Genomic DNA, 8539 nt, shown 5'->3' with positions numbered 1-8539 from the left:
TATTTCCCACAACTTCACTACCCAGATGTTATGTTGTTTAACTTCATTTTTCAAATGTACATATATATTTTTCCCCAAAGTGTGGTCACACTAAGCCAATTGTTTTAAAAACTTTTAAGAAGCATGTCATATTATCATGGCAGCTTTCTGTGTTAATAAATATAAATCAACTTTATCACTTTTAAGGCTGCATAATATTTTAGGTAGTTTCTAATTTTTTTACTATTTATGGACTGAATTGTGTCTCCCCCAAATTCCTGTGTTGAAGCATTAACCCTTAATGTATTTGGAGATAAGTCTCAAGTACTCAAGATTAAATGAGGTAATTAAGGTTGTGAAAGGGTGGGCCTTAAAACAAAATGACTGGTATCTTTCTATAAAGAAGAAGAGACATAAGAGCAAAGGCCACGTGAAGACACAGGGAGAAGATGGCTATCAGCAAGCCAGGATGAGAGGCCTCAGGAGAAACCAACCCTGCCAACACCTTGATCTTGGACTTCTAGCCTCCAGAACTGTAAAAAAATAAATGTCTGCAGTTTAAGCCACCTAGTCTGTGGTGTTTTGTTATTGCAGACCTAGCTGACTAACACACACTATTATAAACACAATAGACCCACATTTAAGATAAATTTAAATTCTTAGAAAAGGACTTGCTAGTTCAAAAGTATTCCCTTTACTTTCTCTTCCCCTCAACCTGCTTTTATTTTTTTTCTAGTTTGACTTTTTTTATGCCTATTATCAAATTCCCATCCCGAAGATTCCTACCTAGGTATCTTCCCACCATCAGTGTAAAATAGTCTTTTTTCTTTCTGCGCACACTAATATTTTCACTGTCACTTACTGCAGTGAAATTTGTATTTCTTAGACTATTAATAAGAACAATATCCTTCCACATGATTATTTGCATATCTTCTTTTGTGAATTGCATTTTCATTTCGTGTTTCCATTTTATGGAAGAGATTCACATTTATCTTATTGATTTATAAGAGCTCTTATAAGTTTTAAGGACATCAGTTCAGATGACAGAGTTTTTTTAAAAAACGTTGCTGTGCTTTTTCCATTTTTGACAGTTTTTGTAGTTTGGAAGTTTTAAATTTTATTTAATCTAGTAAAATCTATCAACATTTTATTTTCAGAATTTCTAGTTTTGGTGTCATATTTAGAAAAATCTTATTTGCTCTAAGATTTTAAAAATACCTATATTTTCCTCTAGTTTTGCATGTGTTTTAAAAATATTTAACCTTTGCTCCAACTAGAATTTATTTGGTATTAAGGAGAACTAGGGATATAATATAATTTTCCTCCAAATTAAAATTTATTTAAAGATCATTTATTGAATAATCCATACTCTCTCTTCTCTGATTTGAAATACCCTACTTGTGATAGACCAAATTCTATTTCTCTATATTGTTGCATTATGTCTACATAGTTTTAAACCAATGCCTTACCATTCAAATTACTATGGATTATTATAGCAATGTATTTAAAATTTGGTAGGGCAAGTTAACTTGACTATTTAAATGGCATTCTCAGCTGTTATTACAAAGTTAAAAACCATAGTTAGGATGTGATGGAAGGGTGTTGCTATTACCAATTGAGTCTTTAATTTCACCTCTGCTGCAATTATGCTGAAAAAAATATCTTTTTCATTGTTCCGCCATATCATCTTATGAACATTATCCTGCAAGGGGTATGTTTTCCATTCTGGATTATGAAACCCTTGAAGGCATCTTAAATGATATTTCCCTCACTTGGAGATGATATTTTATTACCAGTGTAGAGGATGGTGTTTAGCAGCAGTTGAAAGATATTTGTGCTTTCTATTTTTTTTTTAATAAAATATACAGAGCTATTTTTTGTTTTTTATTTTTTCGGTAACTGTCACTTATTCTAGTTGATCAATTTTTTTTTTTTTTTTTTTTTTAAATAAAATATACAGAGCTATTTTTTGTTTTTTATTTTTTCGGTAACTGTCACTTATTCTAGTTGATCAATTTTTTTTTTTTTTTTTGCATTGAAGCATCAATTCAGTATTAACCCAACTTGGGTTAATTAACCCAAATTCTTATGTTTTTTTATAACACAAACATCTGTTTGTAAAACTATAATTTGAAATAGAACATCTTTGCTCGGTAAGCCTACATTTGGTGACTCCATTCCAATAGATGTTATTAAACTCATGCTGTATTCTGTAGAAGACTCAACCACGTGATCTCATAGAATGGACGCCTGGCAGCCATGTCAGAACTGAAGGAGGAGGGAATGTTTGTTATGCTTTGATCAGGGCTGAAACATGCCTATCCTGTGTTTAATCTTATTTCCGGAAATGGTTTTTCATGGTCTTATTTTGTACCACAGTGAATAAAGAAGAATAAATAAAGGAGAGTTCAATCTCCTCTCACTTTCTTAGGTGGGAACCTAGCCTAGCCTGAGAAAGGGGGCAGCACAAAACAGTAGAAAGGGGTTGGGTGTGTGTACCTGTGTGTGCATGCATGTGTGTGAGTAGAGGATTTAAAAGGCAGCATCTTTACAATTGTAGCTTTTTCATGGCAATAGTCTTATAGGAGACACTAAAAATTAAATAGAAATATCAAAGGACTGAACCCTAAGAACTTAGAAAAAAATTTGGTAAAAAACCCACCAAAAAAACTCTTTCCTTATACCTAACTTGTGATAGTGGCTGCCTTTGGGGCGAGAGTGGATGGGAAGTGGGTTTGGGTTTGGGGAGGGGTACACAGGGACTTCATTTTTATGTGTAATATTTTATTTCTTTTATTTAAACAGGAGTTTTTCAGCCTTAGCACTGTTGATGTTTTAAGCAAGATAATGCTCAGGGCTGTCCACTGTCTTGCACACTGTAGGATGTTTGGCAGTATCCCTGGGCTCCGCCCACTGGATTCAGTACCACTCCCCAGTTATGACAACCAAAAATATTTCCAGACACTGCCAAATGATCCCTGGGGAGGAAAATTGCTCCTCTCCCCATAAAAGCCATTGATTTATAATGAAGCACAAATAGAACAAATTAAGAAAAAAGAAGAAATGTTAACACGTGTTAAATTGGGGGTGGGGCGGTGAAAAGTCTTTCAGAAGACTCAAAGGAAGATGTTTCTCCTCCTCCTCCTCCTCCTCCTCCTCTCCTCCTCCTCCTCCTCTTCTCCTCCTCCTCCTCCTCCTCTTTAAGATCTAAATGTTTTAGCTTATGGATCATTGAAAGTGATGTTCTCCATGAACTGCTATGTTTGTCCCACCACAGGCTGGACACACCCTTGCAGAACTGGTCCCTGGGGGTTCTGCTCTTTGATCTGCTTCTTCACACACTTATTTCACAGAGATTTGTGGTAATTCACCCTCACTCCTGATGCTGTACGTTGGCCGAGTTTCTTGCTCCTGTCTGATTTCCGGCAGTCTGTAACACATCCTCCTTCATAGTTTTCCCTAATTCATTCTTTATACTGCCATGGAGTGATTTTTCTAAGACATGAATGTTTGATATTCTCTTATTTAAAATCCTTCAAAATAAGGTCTGAATTCCTTAGCATGGTGCAGTAATTGTAATGTGATTCCTAGGCAAATCACCTGGAGTTAGCACCAATGTATAGGCTAAGGGAACTGTCCCTAATAAGACTACTCTCCCTTCAGATGCTGGCCACAGGTTCATGGGCCCCCAAGCTATGCACACTTCCGACCAACTGGCTCCAAATCCAGGGGTTTCCTCAACCACCTAGGGTATGATAATTTGCTAGAACAACTCACGGGACTCTCAAGAAAGTGCTATACTTATGATTATAGTTTGATTATACGAGATAAAAATCAGGACCGGCCAAACGGAGAGACACATAAGGTGAGGTCTGGGAGCATCCTGAATGCGGAGCTTCTGGGCTCTTTTCCTGTAGAATCAGGATATACCACCGTCCTGGCACATTGATGCATTCACCAACCAGGAAGCTCACTGGGCCCTTGATGTCTTGAGTTTTATTGGCATGACTGATCACATTATTGACCATGTGATTGAACTCAATCTCCAGCCCCTTTCCGCCACTTAGAGGTCAGCTGATTCAAAGCTCCAATCCTCTAATCACATGGCTGGTCTCTCTCACGTGACATCCACACCCTGAGTCATCCCGTTAGCGAAAACTCAGGTGTGGCAGGGACCCACCACGAATAACAAGGGACCACTCAGGAAATTCCAAAGATATAGTGTTTGCCTCTGAGGAAGAACCAGGGACTAGGACCAGGAAAATTCTTTATTGCAATGCGCACGGCATCAGGGCTCTTCAGGACCCCCGGGCCATGCTTCCCAGGCTCACCGCAGCCTCTCACTTCACTGCTCTGGTTGAGAGGCCTTGAACTCACCTTGCGGGCTTAGAGCCTGGACTTCTGCACAGACTATTTCCTGTGCCTACATTCGTTCTCTCCTTGGTCTGTCAATGAATTCCTCCTCCTTCATCAAGACTCAGGTAAGCAGCTCCACCTCTGTGGAGCCCTCCCAGGCAGTTGACGCCCTCCTCCCAGGACTGGCAGCACTCCTCATTCATTTATAGATTATATTTGCGCTATGTCTTTGGGCCAGAGTTGTTTGTTGAGATGTCCGTATGTACCGTTGGCACGTAGTGTAGTGACATTAGTGAATACATGTTTTGTGGAGCTTTTGCCTTTGTTATTTGAAAGTATATTTGTCTTGCCCTTCTTGGCTGCCATTTTTGCCACCTCACTCCTTGTGCTTCATTCAGTACGGTGGCAATTCACCGTTACAAGCGTCCCTCTTGACTACTGGTGGATGCGCTGCCATTTAGATCTTGTGAATAACAATCCTACCGGGCTATTTATGTTTTAGAGAACTCATAGATAACACAGACAAGATGACATACGTGAAGTTTGCTAAATATCTAGAAATAAGGAATGGTTAAGTATATTGTGATCCCATCCATTGGATGAAATATTATACATCTAATACATGTTCATGAGATTTGTAATAAAACAAAGATTTGTAATAAAATATGTAGACTATTAGAAGAAAAGTAATCATAATTACGATGAAATAATATACCCATATACTAATTCACTGAAAAAGCATACAAGAAAGAAAGAAAAGGCCTGCATGGAACTACCCCAAAGTGGTATGTGTCTTTGGGTAATGGAAATATGAGTGATCATTCCTCGTTTTCTTTATACTTTTCTATTTTTAAAATGTGTTCTGTATCAAGCATGCATGCATGCTTAAAATGGAAGGAGAGGATAGTTTCTGCTTTCCTAAACGGGTGGGCAAAAGGTGAAATCAATTTAATTTAGATATTTTCACCTGCAACTGGAAATTTACAGATGAAAAAGTTCACACTTGCTTCTTTTTGGCAGTGAGAGGAGGTTAGTGAAAAGAGATGTGCAGATGGGAATAAAAGTGGGAGGAGATTAAACAGCCACATCTGCCCCACACTTAAAAGACATGTGACCACAAGCCAGGAGAATCACCAGAGAGACAACAGTTGACAAGATAATAAAGGAGTTTTTAAATGGAGACTGAGACCAAACCGGTCTTAAAATATCACTTACCTGGTCAAAGAAAGGCAGCCTGAGTAGTGGAAATTTAACTCTGCTTATTAAAAAAGTATTTTAAAACAATGTTCAGGTTGTTTTACTGAGCTCTTTCGTGATATAACTTATAAAATATAACTTATAAAACATAATATCACTTTCTGGAAGAGCTCTAATCACAACGAAAGCTGAAAATTTTTTTCAGGGCATTTTGGGAAGAAGTGTTAAAGAGTATACTACCAAGAAATTCATTTAACTTTTTAAAACTGTGGCTAAAATCACTTTTATCCAAGGCTCTTGAGAAATGCCCTCGGCCTGACCCCACAACCCTCCTTATTGGAGAGTAAACCTAACTAAGTGAGATTCCTCCTAAAGATCTGAAAGGTTCTGAACAGTAAGGTCATCATCAAATGCTGTTGCCAACAACCTTCTCTAATTTCTGCACTTCTCAAATCCTTACATATTTCGGATTTTTGAGTAAGTGAATTGTGATTAGGCATAAATAGGTTAGTTTAGCTATGACTGAAGAATTATTAATTGGGACTGTGACCACATATTAAGGAATTTGTAACCAAAGAAATTCCCAGCCCCCATTCCTCCTCCCCCACCCCCGCTAAAAAAAAAAAGGAAAAAAAAAAAAAAAAAGGAAAGCAGATCTCATCAATGAAGTGGTTTAGGTTCTTATTTCTTTGTTGGTATCTCTGATTTCCAAAGGCACATTTTCTTACTTCATAGGACTACCAGAAATTCCTTAAGATTGAATGAGTTGATAGACCTGTTTCTCCAGTTTGCCTGAGTGAGTGAGTGAGTGAGGATTCTTTCCTTCTTAAGGTGAAAGGAATTTGCTTTTACATGTTCTGGGTAGACCAGTTTAAAAGTCTCATTCAGCACTGAAACTAATTGGAACACATCCAGACTTGGGGATTATGATCTTCAGTATGGAAATAGTGTCATTTACTCATTCATTCACTTTGTCATTCTGTTTGTTGTAAATGACAAAGTCAACTTGCAAAGTTTAACTGACATGGGGAATGTTTTATGAGGATATTGGGCGGTTTCCCAGCATGCAAGTGTAGGAATGAAGCTCCAGGGACAACTAGAACTGGAGTTCCAAAATCTCTGGGACTCACCTGTTCAACTCACATCTGCCTTCATCTGTCTCCATCCACAGGCAGGTTTCCTCTGCTCCTCCACTAGCTCCTGGGCTACTACATCTTGCAGCCTAGAGGCACAGAGACCAGCTTCTCTTTCTCACTTCTAGTTCTAAAAATTCCTGGAAGAGTACTCTGCTTGACTTGGCTTGGGTCAGAGCACCGGGTTGAGCACCTGAACATTTGGCCAAGTTGGGTCCTATACTTACCCTGACAAATCAGATGGGTCAGGATAGACAGGCCACCGTTGTACTAACATGACCACCTTGTAAATACAGAAAAGACGCTGCTAATTAAGTAAAACAAAAGGTATCCACTACCTATTCTTTTTTCTCTACTATCTTTTCCCAAAAGTAATAATAGACATTATGTAGGTGCTATTCTGCCAACAAACATGAAGAGAGCACCTGCCTGCTTTGTGTTTGCCTTTTGGCAATCTTTTTATTCCTATTGCGTCTTCTATAACCTCATTTAAAGTGTTCTATAGTTTTCAGCCCCTACTCAAGCCCACCTCTTTTTCATTCTTCATGGACAGTCTTGCTGCCTAACTTGCTGAGATTGAGACTGTACATCCCTCATCCAATTCCTCTGCAACTGAAACAAAGCCTCGTTTTACACATCTGTCCTGCACAAACGTCCGCTCTCTTCTTCTGCTGTCTCCTATTCCTCCCAGCTTCAGAGAAAAGATCAACCCTTGTCAGTGACCAGAGGCGACCAAGATCAGTGAGAGGGATGCAGGCTAAGTGAGAATACACTAGAGAGCGAGATAGATGCTGGAACAGCAACGTATCAACTTAGAGTGAGTAATCTCTGCCACAAAGAATAAAAATACTTAAAAATGGTTGAGTAGTGCATTCTCTTCGTTTAGTCACATTACATACATAATTTATTCTAAGAAATCCCTGCCACAGGCACTGGAAATACCCAAAGTATCTGTATGGTGAAATAATTAATTATAGTTAAAATGAGTTGTTTTCATGCTCTCTGGGGTGGTTTTTCCTATACAGAAAAGATTATTCAAAAGTCTACTTTTAGTTTTGTCTAACAGTAAAAAGTTTGCAGGGGTCCAGCAAACTATGGCCCTGGGTCAAATCGGCCCGCTTCAATTTGTGTGGCCCATGAGTTAAAAATGCTTTTTACATTTATAAATGTTGGAAAAAATAGAGAATAATATTTTGTGACATGTGAAAACTGTATGAAATTCAAATTCCAGTGTAGTTGCCATAGAGACCATATGTCCTACTAAGTCTAAACTCTTTGGTATGTGACCTCAGAAAAAGTTTGCTGACCCCTGGTTTAAAAGATTAGTGTTCAATTTATTAAAACAACAAATTCAAAATCTCAGTGTATTTGTAAGCTTAAAAAGAAACAGGTGGTCACACATCCATGAAACCACCAAAATCAAGATACACATTTATATCACTCCCGAGAGATTCTCCATGCTTCCTGTAGAACATCAACTCTCTGTCCCCAGAGCCAGTAAACCACTGATCTGCTGTCTGTCACTATGTATTAATTTGTATTTTCTAGAATTTTATATAAATAGAATCATATAGTAAGTTCTCTGTTGTGTATTTGTTTTTGCCCAGCATAGAGATTTTGTGACTTATTCATGTTCTTATGTGTATCAGTAGTTTGTCTCATTTCAATCATGCCTTTGAAACTGAGGGTCCTTATGGCTTTGATTAAATTTAGTTTTAAACCCTAGCTCTAGAACTCATATCCCTCTCTCTCTATATATACACCTGTCAGAGACTTGCACTTTGCCCTGGATAATCAGCAACTCCACAATCAGCAGAAGGCAGTAGCCCAGACCTGTTAATGGTCACAGGGTCCAGTGGGCTACAGATAACATC

Source organism: Pteropus vampyrus, unplaced genomic scaffold (genome assembly GCF_000151845.1).
Source record: "Pteropus vampyrus isolate Shadow unplaced genomic scaffold, Pvam_2.0 Scaffold32, whole genome shotgun sequence".
Taxonomy (NCBI): domain Eukaryota; kingdom Metazoa; phylum Chordata; class Mammalia; order Chiroptera; family Pteropodidae; genus Pteropus; species Pteropus vampyrus.
This window is presented reverse-complemented; position numbering follows the sequence as displayed.